We start from the raw sequence: 16,690 nt of genomic DNA, 5'->3' as shown, positions 1-16,690 counted from the left end.
TATCAATGATCTACCCAATGATACCAATTATATACCACAAATATATATTAATATTTTCTTATATATATTTGGTCAAATTTAAAATTCTTTGACTTTGAAGCGAAAGTAGTGACACTTTTTTATGGGACGGAGGGAGTATCTTATATATACAATATTATTGACCATGACATTATATGAAATTCATTACTGCCCAAGCAATCTGTAGACTGTAGAGGCAACTAGAAACCATTTGTAGAGACAGTTGTACCAACTGTCTTTGTGATAGGGCTTCTAGAAATCAAGCATTATATTTCTAAGGGTGGTTAACCGCCTTAGAAAATCAATTTTAAGAGGCAAGCTAAAACATCTAACATCTCTGAAAATAGTTTTCTAGAGACGGTTGATAGTTTATACTGCCTGTGGAAATCAGTTATTAGAGGCAGTTCAAATTCTAGAGGCGGTTAATATTTTTAGTTGTCCTAGTGTATAACAATTTCTTGCTAAATTTTAAATTTCATTTCCCGTTAATTCCGTTGAAGCCATTTCATGCAACATGTACTATAGGCTAAACTTAATCATATTTGCTACATATTGCATTGTATTGGTTAACGTCGATGGTATATACAGAGACATACATATATAGTTCGATCTAATGTATGCAAAATCACATCATATAAAAGCTATATGCCTATTGTCACCAACGCTTGCATTCTGTCCCACGATAGCATGGACAAACCCTTATGGAATAGCCTTCCTTGTGTACAATTTTGTGGATCAAAACCATATAGGGGTCAACAGCAACATTTAGAACATCAACTGCAATGAAAAAGAATTAAAAATGATGGTCATATGTATATTTCCATACAAGAATTAATTGGGACCATAATAATTTACTAAATTAACAAAAATAAAGCCTATAGTAACAATTCACAAATTATTTCCACACTTAATACTGCACCAATTATTTTCATATAATAAATAATACAGCAGTAGAATATTTCATGAATTAGTTCCATTAATTTCATTTCAGTGCAATCTAGGAATGAGTTTGGCAGCGGTGGCACATACGGAGGCTGCATATGGGTTCGAGAGATCGAGTACGAGGAAGATTAGGGATTCTCATCGGATTTCGGTGGAGGGGTGCTGCTCGAAGCAGGGCAGTGATGCTTGGGTGGTAGCATCACTACTACAAAACAAGTTCTTGTAACATATTCATCAATGTGTTCCAGTGAAATTTTATAGTAACACGAAATAGTGTGTTACAGACTTCGATTGTAACACAAAACATTTTTTTTATAAAAAATGTGTTACTGACAATAATTATAGTGACACAAAATTATTGTTACAAGCAAAATGTTACAAAATTGTACTATGTTGTAACACATAAATGGAACACATAAAATGTGTTACAAATATATGCCCTGTAGTAACACAAAAAAATGTTACAGCCCAAGTGTTACAAAGAAACATATACACGTGAACCTTTCTATTCATAGGCGACACAGACATCGCACCCAAGTGTCGTCGAAGCTGTTAGGCAACCACAACGTAGTCATCACATGAAAATCAAGTAGCAATGGGGTAGGCGATTAAAAAGGTTAATTAGTTCGATGCCAAAGCTTGTTGTCAATTTATAGGCCGAGCTCAAGACACTCTAGATGGAGCCAGATCATAAGAAGAACACGTACAATGGGGAAGAAAAAAACTAGAAACCAAAAAATATGTGAAGTTAAATGAGAGTAATATAGATATTTTTGACATTGTTGCACGAAACCCACTAACCTATCACTGTATATGTTGATCAAGAATTTCATCTTTTCATTTACATGAATACACGTCAAATTTACAACACATTGTCAAGATATTGTTTCCTATGATCAAAACCTGAGCGCAAACATTTTTTGTGGTTTTGAGTCTAACAAAAAGTTATAAAAAACGGTCATGTATGACAACCAAAAAAAGTTAATTCAAATAAGTAATCACTCAAGAAAAAATTATCTCAATGTTATAAAATGCACACAAAGGCCACAAAAAAGGCATTTTAGTCTGGCCTTTAAATGATATTTGAGGCAATATGAAACAAGCGCCATCACAATGAAATAGGAAATTCAAAAACAGCCTCCAACATGTTTTGTGGTAATATTCAAAATATCATGACCATCATCTAGAATATTTACATATAGAATGTGAATTCTCAAAGGGTTCGACAATAAAAGAAAAATGTATTCTCTCCAACTTCACGAGCTTGCATCCATCATACTTTAGGCTTGAACAAGGTGTCTAGGGATGCCACGCAACATTAGTAACCTGCAATTCAAGAAAAAGAAAATAGTTTAAGAATTTTTCTATACATTAATTGGAAAATAAAGCTTCTAAAACTAAGACAAATTCAATGTTGAGATGTACAACAATAATAAAGCTTCTACAATAATATATTCCATGCCTGATTGATTATGAATACTGTGTTATGAATTACATAAAGTGGACTCAAACAGTTTGTTTCATCTCAACTAATTGGGCAATGTTCTTGAAACAATATTTGTATGAAGAATACTTCGACCATTCCTACTTCAGACTTCAGTATGAAAATATATGGCTCAGAGTTGCAGCAAGCATCATTATATGCATTCAGCTATGATTACCATGATACTATAATGAACAAAGCTCGCTCGCTCGCTGCAACAGTCGGAGGTGTTCAATGGAATAAATTGCTATAGTCCTGTACCTATCACTCCTAAATTTTAGGACAATTGTAGTTAAATGGTTACCACTTGCTAATTGCCTTTAGTAATTGCTTTGGACATAGGCTACTACTTACTATTAGCAACTTGCAGTTACTACCCTTCTTTATATTTTTCTATTTTTGTGATTTGTGACCTGGATAGATACCATTCTGATGGTGAGTTTAATGGGGATGTGCCTTTTGTCTATATCTGAGCGTGCATACTATTTACCACAAGCATGATCTGTCCTGCATCTGAACTTTTTGCACAGGCGGCCCTGGCAGTGGCAAGGGAACTTGGTGTTCCAAGATTTATACTGAAGTTTTGTTGCCTAGTGGCTAAATTAGAACCCTGTAATTTCAGTCAATGAGAACTCGGTTATTTTAAACAAATAACTTCTTTGTATCAGGGCAAGATGGGCAAGCAATCTATTGTGCAGGAGTTTTGTCATTGTTAGGCAGCTGGTCCTTCTCTATTAGTAGGATGAAAAACAAAGCTTAAAACATGGTTGTACACTATGCTGAACCTTGTATGTTTTTAGGAACTTCTAGTTCTGGTTGAGGCCATTGACAATGCTTTGACAATGCTAGTTACCGCTCTGCGTATCAACCAAAATATGATAGGGCTATAGGTTACCGACATATTGTAGCCACTGTTTTAGGCTTGCATTTGTAGTACATAGTAGGCCACCTGTAATATTGCTTATTTATCTTCGACCCTTTTTGTATATATAGTGGTGTTGATAAGTGGATCTTTAATCCGTATTGTCTATAAAGCAGGCCACCTGTAGACAACTGCTGTTAACACATTAGTCTTTTTTAATTTAGCCATGGTGTTGATAATTGGGTCTTAATTCCATGCTCATGAGATGTGAATGTGGACTTTAGAACAATGTCTACACTGCTTCCTGAATCTGCATGCCTGTATTTTTCTTGATCATTCTTCTAATTTCCTATATTTTATAAATGAACTTCTATTACCACATTAGTTGAATACATAACATTTTTTTTCTTCTCTTCTCTTCGTAGGAGATGATCATGATCAGGGGATTCGCTTGTCTGTTGGTTTGAGGGATGATGAGCCAATTGAAACATGCTAACGTGATAAGGTTAGTTTCGGTCAGTCTATCACATACTTAATGGCCTAGTCTCTTTGTAGCACATTCTTATATGTGGATGCCTTCATTTTAATGTTTGGCTGATAGATGCCAGTAGCACATCTCTGTTCCATTTATTTCCTATTTTAGGAGTAAGCATACATGCCATGTATTCACATGGAGCTAATCATATATGCTCAACTCAGATGAAAATGAAGTGCTCAAACCCATTAGAAATTATTTATCTGGGTGCTCCACTACACTTTATAAGCAAAGCCCATACTACAGCTTGATAGGAGTACAATCAGAATACAACTAAGATCATGCAGGAAAATGAGTCGGTCATTACTAGCAACTGAAAATGAGTCGATCACACTTAATTCCAATTGTTACTCTGCATTTTAGCATATTTGGCATCAGCATATGGTGTCATCAGAACCTTGATATCACTCAGTGAAACTAAAGTTCTCTTGTTTTTAACTGGATCACCTGTCCTGATTTTGACTCAACCTGGCACTCCGTCTTTTAATTAGCCGATGTTTCTGATTTTCCATTCTACTGTTTGTTTTTTGGCCCTGCTGTGTTCCATAACCTTCATGTGATTGAAAGTCTGGCTGTGTTCTTGTTGCAGCTGTGGAACTCAGAAAGAAGTCATTATATTTAGAAAGATCCAATGGGTAGCTCTATTCCATAACCAGTTACTTGCCCTTACTGTGCATTATATTTAGAAAGACTCAATGGGTAGCTCACATAAATTTTTATTTCTGCAGAAGTGGGCACAACTTCTAGTGCTCTCGATGATGATGGCTTGCTAGACATTGATGGGATGGTCAACGTCAAGCCAACCTTTGCTGCCGTGGTAGACATAGCTCATTAAATTTTGATGAGTAGAAACAAGTGTGTGTCGGATACCTTATGTGTTTGAGCAATGCTTGTGTCTAAGCCGAGTTTGACATTGAATGGTTTCATTGATGATATGTACAGACAAATAATATTTGGTTTAATGCCTTTGTCTAAATGCTTTATTGACCATATATTGTTGTTATGAAAATTAATGGCTTGTCAATATTGTTGATGCTAGTAAACAAAGTGTTGCAATATGGACTATTGGCATCATTTGGTGTGGCAATATATGCAACCACAGAGATAGTGTGGCAATAGAGGGTCCATCTATTGCAATGCTATTGATGCATAGCAATAAAGTCTATTGCAACACCCATTGTTGTTGCTAGTGCACCTATTGCTACTTTTTTGGTATGTGGCAACATGTATCTTTGGCAACATCGGGTGTGTTGCAATAGTTACACGGTGGTTGCTTTATACTATGGCTCGCAACACTACATGATGTTGCAACACTACATGATGTTGCAACAACACTCCATTGTGTTGCAATAGGAGAAACCAAAATGAACCATGGCGTAAACTTTAGACCACGGTTACTGTGGCAACGCCTCCCAACCAATTTTTCTATTAAAATTTTGTCTATTGCAACCATTTTTGGCATATTGTAACACTTTTAGGACGTTGCGTCAGGGGTAAAACCTTTTAGAGAGTGTTACTAGAACTAAAAAAAAGTGTTACAACAGACAATCACTGTAACACTAGGCAAATGTTCTGATAGATAAATAAATGTGTTAGAAACTATGCATTCTACAATAATGTGAAGTGTTACTAGAGCAAAAAAAAGTGTTACAGCAAAAATTATTGTAACACAAGATAAATGTTCCTATAGACAAGTAAATGTGTTACAATAAACCAGTCTATAGTAACATGGCCAATTGGAACACAACAAAAAATGTGTTACTAAGAGAGCTAGTAACACTTTTTCCAACCTATTGTAACACAAGTTAGTGTTACTATATCCCTGCGCTGTAGTAGTGCATCAGTGGAGGATGGCTGCCGTAGGTGTGCATCGGGGCTCTAGATCTTTGGAGTGGTGAATGCAGCATGACGCTCTAGATCGATGTCTCTTAGTGGCGAAGACGGATGGTTCTTGGCTAGGTCACAACACAGTGCGCGTGGTAGGAGAGGCCCTGTTTGGATCAGTCTTGATTCTTAAAAACCAGTTTTTGCCTCTAGTTTTTAAAATCTGGATTCTGAGCAAAAACTGGTGGAGGTATTTGGATCCCTCAATTTTCAAGAATCTGACTTCATTTATTACTCTATGGGTCACAAGAAACTGGCAAAAACTGAGTATCAACAGCTTCCAGATTTTTAAGAATCTAGCAAAAAATGGCCTGTTTAGATCCCACCCAGTTTTCAAGTGCCAGATTCTTCAAAACTAGTAAAAACAGGTGGGATCCAAACAGGGCCAAAATCACATAACTTGATGGTGCACCTGTGAACAGAGAAGGCACGCAAGGACCTAGGAAAAAATTCAGGTCTGCGTGTGGGCATGTATGATATTTTTAGAGGCGGGCCATAAAACCACCACATCTATAGAACATTTCAAGAGGCGAGCCACTAAAGTAGCCACATCTACAAACAGATTTGCAGATTCAGGTTGTGAAGCTAGTTGCCTTTTTATAGACGAACCACGGTTCTGACTACCTTTAGAAATATTTTTTAAGTTTTCTTAAAGTTTTGTGTCGTTCTGCATTCTAATGTAGGGATTAATTTCACACACATACATATTGAAATTATTCTTTTAATGTATATATTAATTAAAATTAATCATCAATGTCCAAATAAATAGTAAACCTATTCTCTCTCTTTAGCAACCTAGGTAGCATTAATCCCTAATCAAACTGTTAATTTAACTAACAAAGCATTAAAAAGGATTAATTATAGTAGGCTAGGGTTTTGGTTTTTGGGGAATGCTTTGGTTTTGCTTAGGGTTTCACTTAATTCACCCAATCCCCTCCTTCTCTGTGCTAACTGAAACCCTAGCCTATACTAAGATGTCTAATCCAACACAAATTGGACTTGATTACAATTAACAAATATCGATTTGATCTTAAACTTGATTAACCAAAGGCTAATTAAGATTAATAAATTCCACTATGGATTAATACATGTCTAATGGGAACTTACCATGGCTTAGGGTCATGGATTAGGTTAAGCTGGCTCTAGTGCCAAATATTAATCCTTAAACCTAATTGGGATCTTCATTAACCTAACACTTGAACACCTAAACCAATTAATTTGAACTAATTAGCATTTAATTGAACTGACCTATAAGATGAATGTAAGGAAAATGGACCCTAGGCCCATTTAATTTGGATTTTGGTATTTGATGACCAACATGACCAAATTGGACTAATGAATTTGTAAGTAATTGTTTTGTAGTTCAATAGGGTGCAAGACGTGACTTGGACGAAGGCGACATGATGATCCCACGATCAACACCATAAGCAAGACCCTAGAAGCACAAGAGAAGACCCAAGATATCAAGCATAGTCCAAGCACAAAGATGGGAACTAAGTCGGACGCAAGATCGTGAAGAAACGAGCTCAGCAGAGGTCACCGGATGCGACCCTTATAGGGACCGGACACATCTGATCAGTTGTTCGGCAACAGTAGGCGTCAGTAGCTGTGACCGGACGCTGAGTGAAGCAGTTACCGGACGCACCGATGACAATGTTCTTCATCACAACAATATTTTTAGCGTGACCAGATGCAGCGGCACTGGACGACCGGACGCACAAAGTACAACGTCCGATCGAGTCTAGAGAGGTTCTAGAGCGGCTCTAGCGTGACCGGACGCGTCTGATCGAGTGAGACCAGACTTGGCCTAGAGTCCGATCAACACGCGCGCTCCAATAGTCAGGAAGACTAGACGTGTCTGGTCAGGATGACAACAGCGTCCGGTCAGTAGCAGAAAGTTGGGTTTCACCCCAACGGCTAATTTCTCGGTGGGGCTTATAAATAGACCCCCAACCGGACATTTGAGGTGTGGAGAGTTGAGAAAACATACCAAGGTTGTTGATACACCATTTTAGTGATCTCCACTTGCATAGTGCTTAGTGATTCATTAGGTGATTAGCGTAGGTGCTTTGCGAAGTGCTTAGGTTGATTAGACCAACGCTTATGCACTTGCTCTAGGTTTAGGCCTAGTGTTTAGTTAGGTTTGAACACCTCTTATCTCTTGGTGCTTGCGCGCACCATTATTGTACATCGGAGGGGCTTGTAGTCTTGCGAGATCACACCAACCGCATTTGTGGTGTGGCTGCCACCGTGTACCAAAAGGAACAAGGCCCACGGTGGTTCGGTCGGAAGCTTGATAGTGAAGACGGTGGGGAGCGGTCTGGGAGAGGCTTTGCCACGAGTGGCTTAATCGGAGATCCGGTTGTGTGTGGGGAAGGCCCGGGGATATCCATGGAGTTACCCAACCGGGAGCTTGGCCCTTGCGAGGGATTCCTTGCGAGGGGCTCTAACAAAGACTAGGGGGAAGCTTGCTCACTTCTCGATACCTCAGTAAAAATACCAGAGTTGTCAATAGGAGTTTGCATATCTCTACCTTACTCTTTAGCTTCTGCATTTACATTGTAATCTTGGTTTATGCTTTACTTTCCTAGCTTAGTGATAGGCTAGTTGATAGGTTTGGAACCTAGGTTTCATGACTCCTTTTTGCACTAGAGATAGCAACACACTAGCAAAACCATAGTTGCACATTTAGATAGTTTATCTTTTGCATAGGTTTTTGCAAAGGATAGAAAAATAGGCCATAGTTTAGAGTTAGAGTTTTAAGTTGCCTAATTCACCCCCCTCTTAGGTGTCATGGTCCCTTATAAGTGGTATCAGAGCCAGGTTGGCTCAATTTGGAACTCTGGCTTCACCGCCGTTGAGCCGACGCTATTTAGAGTGGTTGGGATGGATACCTCTAGGCCTATGCACTTTGACGGCACTAACTTCCCCAACTATAAAGCTAGACTGGCTTGTCACCTTGAGGTGGTAGATTTGGGTGTTTGGAGAGTCACTCGTGACGGGATGAAACCCATTAAGAATCTCGATAAATCCACAAAGAGTGAAGAAAAAGAAATTCATTTCAATGCTAGAGCTAAAAATTACTTGTTTGAATCTTTTAGCATGGATGTGTTTAACCAAGTGTTCACTTTAAATATAGTATATGAAATTTGGTTCAAACTCCAAGAGCTCCATGATGGCACAACTAATGTCCGTGAGCAAAAATATTGTCTAGCTAAACAAAATTATGCTTCCTTTAAAATGAATGATGATGATCTTGTTCGTGATATGTATTCTTGTTTGAATCTAATTATCAATGAGCTCCATTCAATAGGATTAACGAAGCTAGATAATGCGGACATTGTGAGGAAGATTATCTCTGTGCTACCACAAAAGAAATATGCAAGCATCATCACCATCCTTCACAACATAGAGGACTTGAGCACCATGACCCCAGCTATAGTCATTGGCAAGATAGTGGCATTTGAAATGTCATGGAAGATGGGTCAAGAAGAAGCCTTGTCATCAAGCAAAGGCAAGCAAGTTGAGACAAGCTCAAGCTCAAGCTCAAGCTCCTCAAGCGAAGATGAAGAAGAAGAAGAAGAAGAAGATGATGATGATAAAGATTCAAGTGATGATGATCAATCTTCCTCCTCCACCTCTGACCTTGATGAAGAATCAATCAAACTTATCAACAAGGTGGAGAAGATGATCCAAAGGCTCAATGTCAAGGGTGTGCCCATCCAAATTCAAGATTTCATCCTCACCAATCAAAGAAATGAGCAAAGAAAGAAAGGATGCTATGGATGCGGCGAGTTAGGGCACTTTGTGGAAGTTTGACCAAACAAGCATACACCCAAGACAAAGAAGAAGGCGTGCAAGGACAAAGCCCTCACATCAATAAGGTCATGGGATTATTCTTTAAGTGAAGAAGAAGACCATTACAAGAGGCTAGGCCACAAGCACTCATCATTAAGCTCTTCTCATGTGTGCCTTATGGCACGAGGTAACGAAAGCTCATCCTCTAGTGAGAGTGATAGTGATGATGAAATGCCTTCTCTTATTGAACTTGTGCAAGAAAATCTTAAATATGCTAAGGCTTGCACTAGCCAACAAAAGAAGCTAAAAATATTGTAAGAAAAGCCAGATAGATCACAAGAAGCCTATAAAACCTTGCTTGAACAATATGAGACATTTGTTAATATCAATATTGAACTATCTACTAAAATTGAGCAACTTGAGGCTAGTGCAACAACAAATGCATGCACAATCAATGATGAGCAGCTTGTAAAGAAAAATGAAAAATTAAAAGAAAAGTTAGCTAGCTCACAAGATGCTTATAAAAGTTTGCTTGCTAAAATGGAAACCATGTGCAAATATTGTGATGAGCTAACTAATAAAGTTGCTAATCTTGAAGCCATCGGTACAACTCTCACCAAGGAACCTAAAAAGAAAAGTTCTATCTTTGACATGCGTTAAAAGGTTGCCTCAACTTCTTGCAATGATTTATGTTTAGACTCACCCTTGTGCAACCAAGTTTGTGTTGAGAAAGTTGTTGTAGATACATGCACACAAGAGATTGCAATGGACAATGAGCAACTCAAGCAAGAAGTGGCTCACCTCACCAAGGACTTGACTCAAGTGCAAGGCAAAATGGAGCAAGCCCAACTTTATCAAGATAACACCATCAAGGGAGTGAAGAAGCTTGATGAAGGACAAACTATAGTTTGCTACGTAGGCCACAAGGAAGGTCACAAGTCCTATGAGTCCAAGGTGAAGAATGGGGGAGGAGCTAAGAAAAAAGAGAAAAACAAAAAGGAAACAAGCGAGCTCTCCAACACCTACACCAACAAGGTGGACAAAAAGGCCTCTATACCTTATCTCTTGAAGAAGAAGAAAAATGACAAATTGGTGGCCATCAAGGTGAACAAGCAAGCCAACAATGGGGCCAAACACATTTGGGTGCCAAAGGAGATCATTTCCAATATGAAGAGCACCAAGAAGGTTTTGATCCCGAAAGGGAAGTGAGAAGTCTGATGGACTTCGGAGAATTTGGAGACTTGGCAAAGTATGGGTGCATTTCATGGGGTGCATCATTATGGACACGGTAATTGCCAAGTAGGTTAGTGAATACTATGGACCCAAATTTCCCTTCCCATGTTAGGTAACTAGATTTAATTTCTTGCAATTTCAATTAGCATCTAGTTCCTTTTTATGCCTAGGTTTGCATTTGCATGTTTAATCTTTTGTCATGTATACACTAGGTATATCTTATGGTAGGCTTGCTTGGTCTCACTTTTAACCCTTGGAGCAAACCTACATGGTTTAAATTGTTTAGGAGCACGGCACATAGCTTGTTTTACAATTGTTCATCTAATATGTGCCAAAGTCCAAATTGTAGATAATTTCTCCCGAATATCACTTTTGAAAATGATTCTCACATTCATGTGATATCATCTTTCAAGTGATATTTTTTATTCTAAAATCAATGTGCATGTCTCCTACAAGTATTCCATACTTGTGTGCACAAATTTAGGGGGAGGTTACTCTACAAGTTGGATGCTTTGAGACTAACACCTTTTAAAGCTTATCATGTGTGTAGCAGTCTCATTGCAAGGAAAATGGAGTCCCTGGAGTTAAGCATCATATTTCAAATATCCACCACCTATTGCAAGTGGTATAAATCAAATTGGTTTCCACATGTAGTATTTCTAAACCAATATCATCATATTGATTTTACTTTGGTATTTATATGCTTTCTCCATGCATTATATAGATTAAACTACCTTAAGCATTAATTTGCCAATTATGCATAAACTACATTCTCCATCATATGTATGCATATATTTAGGTGGAGCTTAGTCTATGTAATGTGAGAGTCAAATTTTGTGACCTATTCCACTCCACATACAAAGGATCACAAAGTTTGACCCTCCCTTGTGCTACTAATGTCTTCCTTTTCGGTGTTTGATTCCAAAGGGGGAGAATTTGTAGGACCAAAAGCAAGACCGATCATAATAATTTACAAGTGGTAATGGTCCAAGAAAGGAAGAATAGTGGATTATGGAGTTAGGGGAGGCTTAAATCCATAATGCCATATGGGGATATTTGCAAGGGCAAGATAAGTTTTCAAAGATGTTTACATGTGGTATCTTTTAGCATCATATAACCTTGCCCTTTGCATTGCATCCTAGCAAGTAGATAGTTTTTAAATTCCAAAATTTTTATTATTTGCTTGCTTTGGTTGTGTTGTCATCAATCACCAAAAAGGGGGAGATTGTAAGAAAAATGGACCCTAGGCCCATTTACTTTAGATTTTGGTGTTTGATGACCAACACGACCAAATTGGACTAATGAATTTGCAAGTAATTGTTTTGTAGTTCAATAGGGTGCAAGAAGTGACTTGGATGAAGGCGACATGATGATCCCATGATCAACACCATAAGCAAGACCCTAGAAGCACAAGAGAAGACCCAAGATATCAAGCATAGTCCAAGCACAAAGATGGGAACCAAGCCGGATGCAAGATTACGAAGAAACGAGCTCGATAGAGGTGACCGGACACGGCCATTATAGGGATCGGATGCGTCCGATCAGTTGCTCGGCAACAGCAGGCATTAGTAGCTGTGACCATATGCTAAGCGAAGCAGTGACCGAAGGCACCAATGACACTGTTCTTTGTCACGGCAATATTTTCACCAAGGCTGGATGCCACGGCACTGGACAACCGGACGCACAAAGTACAGCGTCCGATCAAGTCTAGAGAGGTTCCAAAGCGGCGCTAGCGTGACCAAACGCGTCTAATCGAGTGAGGCCAAACTCGGCCTAGAGTCCAATCAATGCGCACACTCTAACGGTCGGGACGACCGGACACGTCTGATCAGTAGTAAAAAGCTATGTTTCGCCCCCAATGGCTACTTTCTCATGGGGCTTATAAATAGACCCCCCAACCAACCATTTAAGATGTGGAGAGTTGAGGAAACATACAAATGGTGTTGATACACTATTTTAGTTATCTCCACTTGCATAGTGCTTAGTGATTCATTAGGTGATTAGCGTAGGTGATTTGCGAAGTGCTTAGGTTGATTAGACCACCGCTTATGTGCTTGCTCTAGGTTTAAGCCTAGTGTTTCATGAGGTTTGCACACCTCTTATCACTTGGTGCTTGCGCGCACCATTGTTGTATACTGAAGGGTTTGTAGTCTTGCGAGATCACACCAACCGCATTTGTGGTGTGGCCACCACCGTGTACCGAAGAGAACAAGGCCCGTGGTGGTTCGGCCAGAAGCTTGATAGTGAAGACAGTGGGGAGCGGTCCAGGAGAGGCTTTGCCATGAGTGGCTTAACCAGAGACCCACTTGTACGTGGGGAAGGCATGGGGCTATCCATGGAGTTACCTAACTAGGAGCTTGGCCCTTGCGAGGGATTCCTTATGAGGGGCTCCAATGAGGACTAAGGGGAAGCTTACGCGCTTTTTGATACCTCAATAAAAATACTGGAGTCATCGACGGGAGTTTGCATATCTCTACCTTACTCTTTAGCTTCTCCATTTACATTGCAATCTTGGTTTGTGTTTTACATTCCTAGCTTAGTGATAGGCTAGTTGATAGGTTTGGAACCTAGGTTGCATAACTCCTTTTTACGGTAGAGATAGAAACACACTAGCAAAACTGTAGTTGCACATTTAGATAGTTTATCTTTTGCATAGGTTTTTGCTAAGGATAGAAAAAGAGGCCATAGTTTAGAGTTAGAGTTTTAAGTTGCCTAATTCACCCCCCTTAGGCGTCATGGTCCCTTACAATGAAGTTGCCCATCTATTTGTTGATGTCCCTGTGCCTGCTCTAGGAGTAGGCATGTCATCGGTGATGAGCAAGGTTGATGTAGACTCTCATGAACTGGTTGATCATCTTCATAAGGATGGTGGCTGGCCTTTGGTCTTCATAGGAAGCCCACACTCACCTAGATCGATATGCATATTAGGGGAAAGAGTGAAATTTAGGCCCCAACATGGAGATCCCTTTGAGTCTTATAGTGTAGTTTGGTCCTAGAACTATGTCATTAGGTAGTTAGGGAGTCCCCCCCATCTAGACATGGTCAAGGCTATTAGGCCCCTAATGACTTGGTCTTTCTTGACTAAGCCTGAGATCATTTCTAGCATTCTATAGTAGTGAACATTTCACATACGTGTGAATGATACAAAATTTGTTTGGTCTAGACAATAAATTTTAGACTATGTAATGGTTAAAGATCAAAAAAGGTTAAACCTAAGATTGGATTCACATCTTAAAAAGGAAATGAAAATAGTATTGTATAGATATTTGCTCCTAGTATTTACAACCCTAATTAATATGTTGTATACAAGAGTGGTACATAAGGCATGTATAACCCAAAAAGGGGTTGTCGTCTACAAGTTATTGCTACATCACATGCGAATAGCTGAATAGACAACTTATACAATAGGTGGCTTACTTGACTGTTTTAAAATTGTTTAATGCATGGATGAATCCATAATAGGGTATGAATAAGATCTTCGAATGCCATTTTGTTGCTCATTTGATATAAATGAGATCAAGCATAAATGAGGTGATCACAATACATGAGAAGCTTAGATTCAAATTTGAATGAATGAATTCGTATATATACTCTTGCACATTAGGCACATCCTCATAGTATCCGGATCACATGTGAATCCCACAATTTTTTCCTGCATCTGTTTACACTAAATTCAACATTCAATATATCCCACAAATTCTTCATATCAATTATGTGCATGTACACATCACAACGACGATCAACTAGAATGCTAGGAAATGCATACCACTACGAAAGTATCGGTTTCCTCAAACTTTCTCTGATTAGCATCAAACAAAATTTCTTCTGGCCTGCCAACCCTAACCCGAACACATTCACTGTCATAAGCTAGTGGATGACCTTAACTTGCCACCTCTTGAATTGCACATTGCAAAACTTTTCTAGCCTCGGTGTAATGGCAATTTCAGTCATTGTGAAACTAGTATATGCCTATTATAAGGTTTTTGGATTGTTGGAGAAATTAGGCATTTGTAGGATTATATTCCAAATATAAATCATGATAGAGAAAATAAAGACACAATTCAATACTACTTAAATAAAGCATGCTATTTTTCATATACTAGCATACACGATAGTAAATAAAATGCTTATGAAATTGTACCCTTAAGTTGGACCAATGCTGTGGGCACCGATGGTGTTGTTACTTAGGGTATGACCAAGCCTTGTTGATATAGTTGAACTCAATCGATAAAGTGTAGCAACTCAATATAGTGCAGTGACACTCTATACAACGATGACCACCGAGTGTCCATATATGGTGTCGCCATGTCTTGTGGAGGACCATATTTCTTGGTGATGATGTTAGTAGCCATGTCTGGTGGAGGACCATGTTTCTTGGTGATGATATTGGCAAGGACTAGTTGATGCAGTACCGCAGTGTAATGACCCACGGACGTTCCGATTGGGACCTTTGGATAGGCCATCAGAAGAATGCCCTACCATCCTCCTATGAAGATCCCTGGTGGTTTATACAAAGATAAGTGGTCCTATTTCACCAAACAATATCACCAATACCTTGACCTTCACTCAAGTCAACTGACGTCAACAATGGTCAATCGGAGTCCAAAATCATGGATGAGTTGTCCAACTGACGCTAATCTATCTTATCAATCTCTACCCATGGAATGGAATCATCTCTCAAGTATTAGTATTTGGTCTCAATACCAAGGATCTCAATCTTGGAATCAAGTTCCCAAAGTCATAGGATTGGCAAAGTGTCCATCATGATCAGTGGACCATCCACCAGAAAGCTAAACAATAGTTGTGAGTGGAAAGTGAGCTGTCCTCCACTCCATAAAGGACCCCACTTGTCATATGAACTAGAGAGATAATGGAGATAGGAGAAGAAGGAAGAAAGGTGAAGTGAGATCAAGGTAGCAAAATCATCCCATCATAAAGCTTAAGAGCATCTCCATCTCAATCCCTAGCTATGGTTAGCTCAAGAGCTCTCTTTTTAATTTTCTTGATTTTTCTCTCAAACCCTAACTCCAAATCTCTCATGCATGCTTGAGGCATGGAGTGTGGTGATTTGTTCATCATATAAGAGTAAGATCAAGGTCAAGTTATTTCTTAATCTCTCATGATCCTCCTAAATATCTCTCTCATGCCATTTTATGGATTTTTGCAAGAAATGTCAAGGATGATCCACTAAACTCTTCATAGCTTGGGTCTCAAGAATGCTCAAGTCTTTATCTATGTTCTTGATGATCTTGTGATCACCAAATCTCAGAGCTAAGTTCTCATTGCCCAATCTCAAGGATTTGTCCCAAGTTTTCTCATGAATAGGATGAAGCCCAAATCAGTAGTTGCACATGCTAACCAAGGCCCAAGACCTAACCAGCACTAGCCTTGTATGTCACTAGAGTGATCCTAGAAGTATCTTGCACATGCATGAAGAATCCCCTCCCAAAATAGGATTTAACCAAGCCAATAACCTAGAACATAGATTATGTCGACCATTTTACGCAGTGTCCATTAGTTACGATGGATTGTCTATTAACCCTCCCACTTAAGTAAAGTTCACAACTGAGACATTTATAACCTCTCTAAGTGAGACGACAGAGCATCCACAAAACCTAGTGGAGAGTCCGCCAAGTTATAGACCCAGTTTCTAGAAAACCCGAGTACACCTAGTTCTTCACGGAGTGTCTGTGACATCTCGTGAAGTGTCCGCCAATTTATTAACATTAGATTCTAGATAACCTGAGAGTACCCAGCTTCCAATGGAGTAACCATCACCTAGCTTGGAGTGTCCATCAAAGACTTGATCACCAGGAAGGTCTATGTCCAAAACCCATGGAACATTCTATGGTACAATCTGCTAAGTCATAGAGTGTCCATCGCCTATTACAGAGAGTCTATTGATTTATAGAGAATCAAACCAAAACCTATTAGT

General features: G+C 39.0%; 1 long non-coding RNA gene across 1 annotated transcript; it reads left to right on the top strand.

Annotated features, from left to right (window-relative positions):
- Positions 1–3,407: 3,407 nt before the first annotated feature.
- On the top strand, positions 3,408–4,769 carry LOC136499227 (uncharacterized). The gene is made up of 3 exons (XR_010769945.1): positions 3,408–3,810; positions 4,430–4,475; positions 4,569–4,769. It is a non-coding gene; the product is annotated as an uncharacterized lncRNA (long non-coding RNA).
- Positions 4,770–16,690: the final 11,921 nt, after the last annotated feature.

Source organism: Miscanthus floridulus, chromosome 13, assembly GCF_019320115.1.
Source record: "Miscanthus floridulus cultivar M001 chromosome 13, ASM1932011v1, whole genome shotgun sequence".
In the NCBI taxonomy this organism is placed as follows: Eukaryota; Viridiplantae; Streptophyta; class Magnoliopsida; order Poales; family Poaceae; genus Miscanthus; species Miscanthus floridulus.
This window is presented reverse-complemented; position numbering and strand designations above follow the sequence as displayed.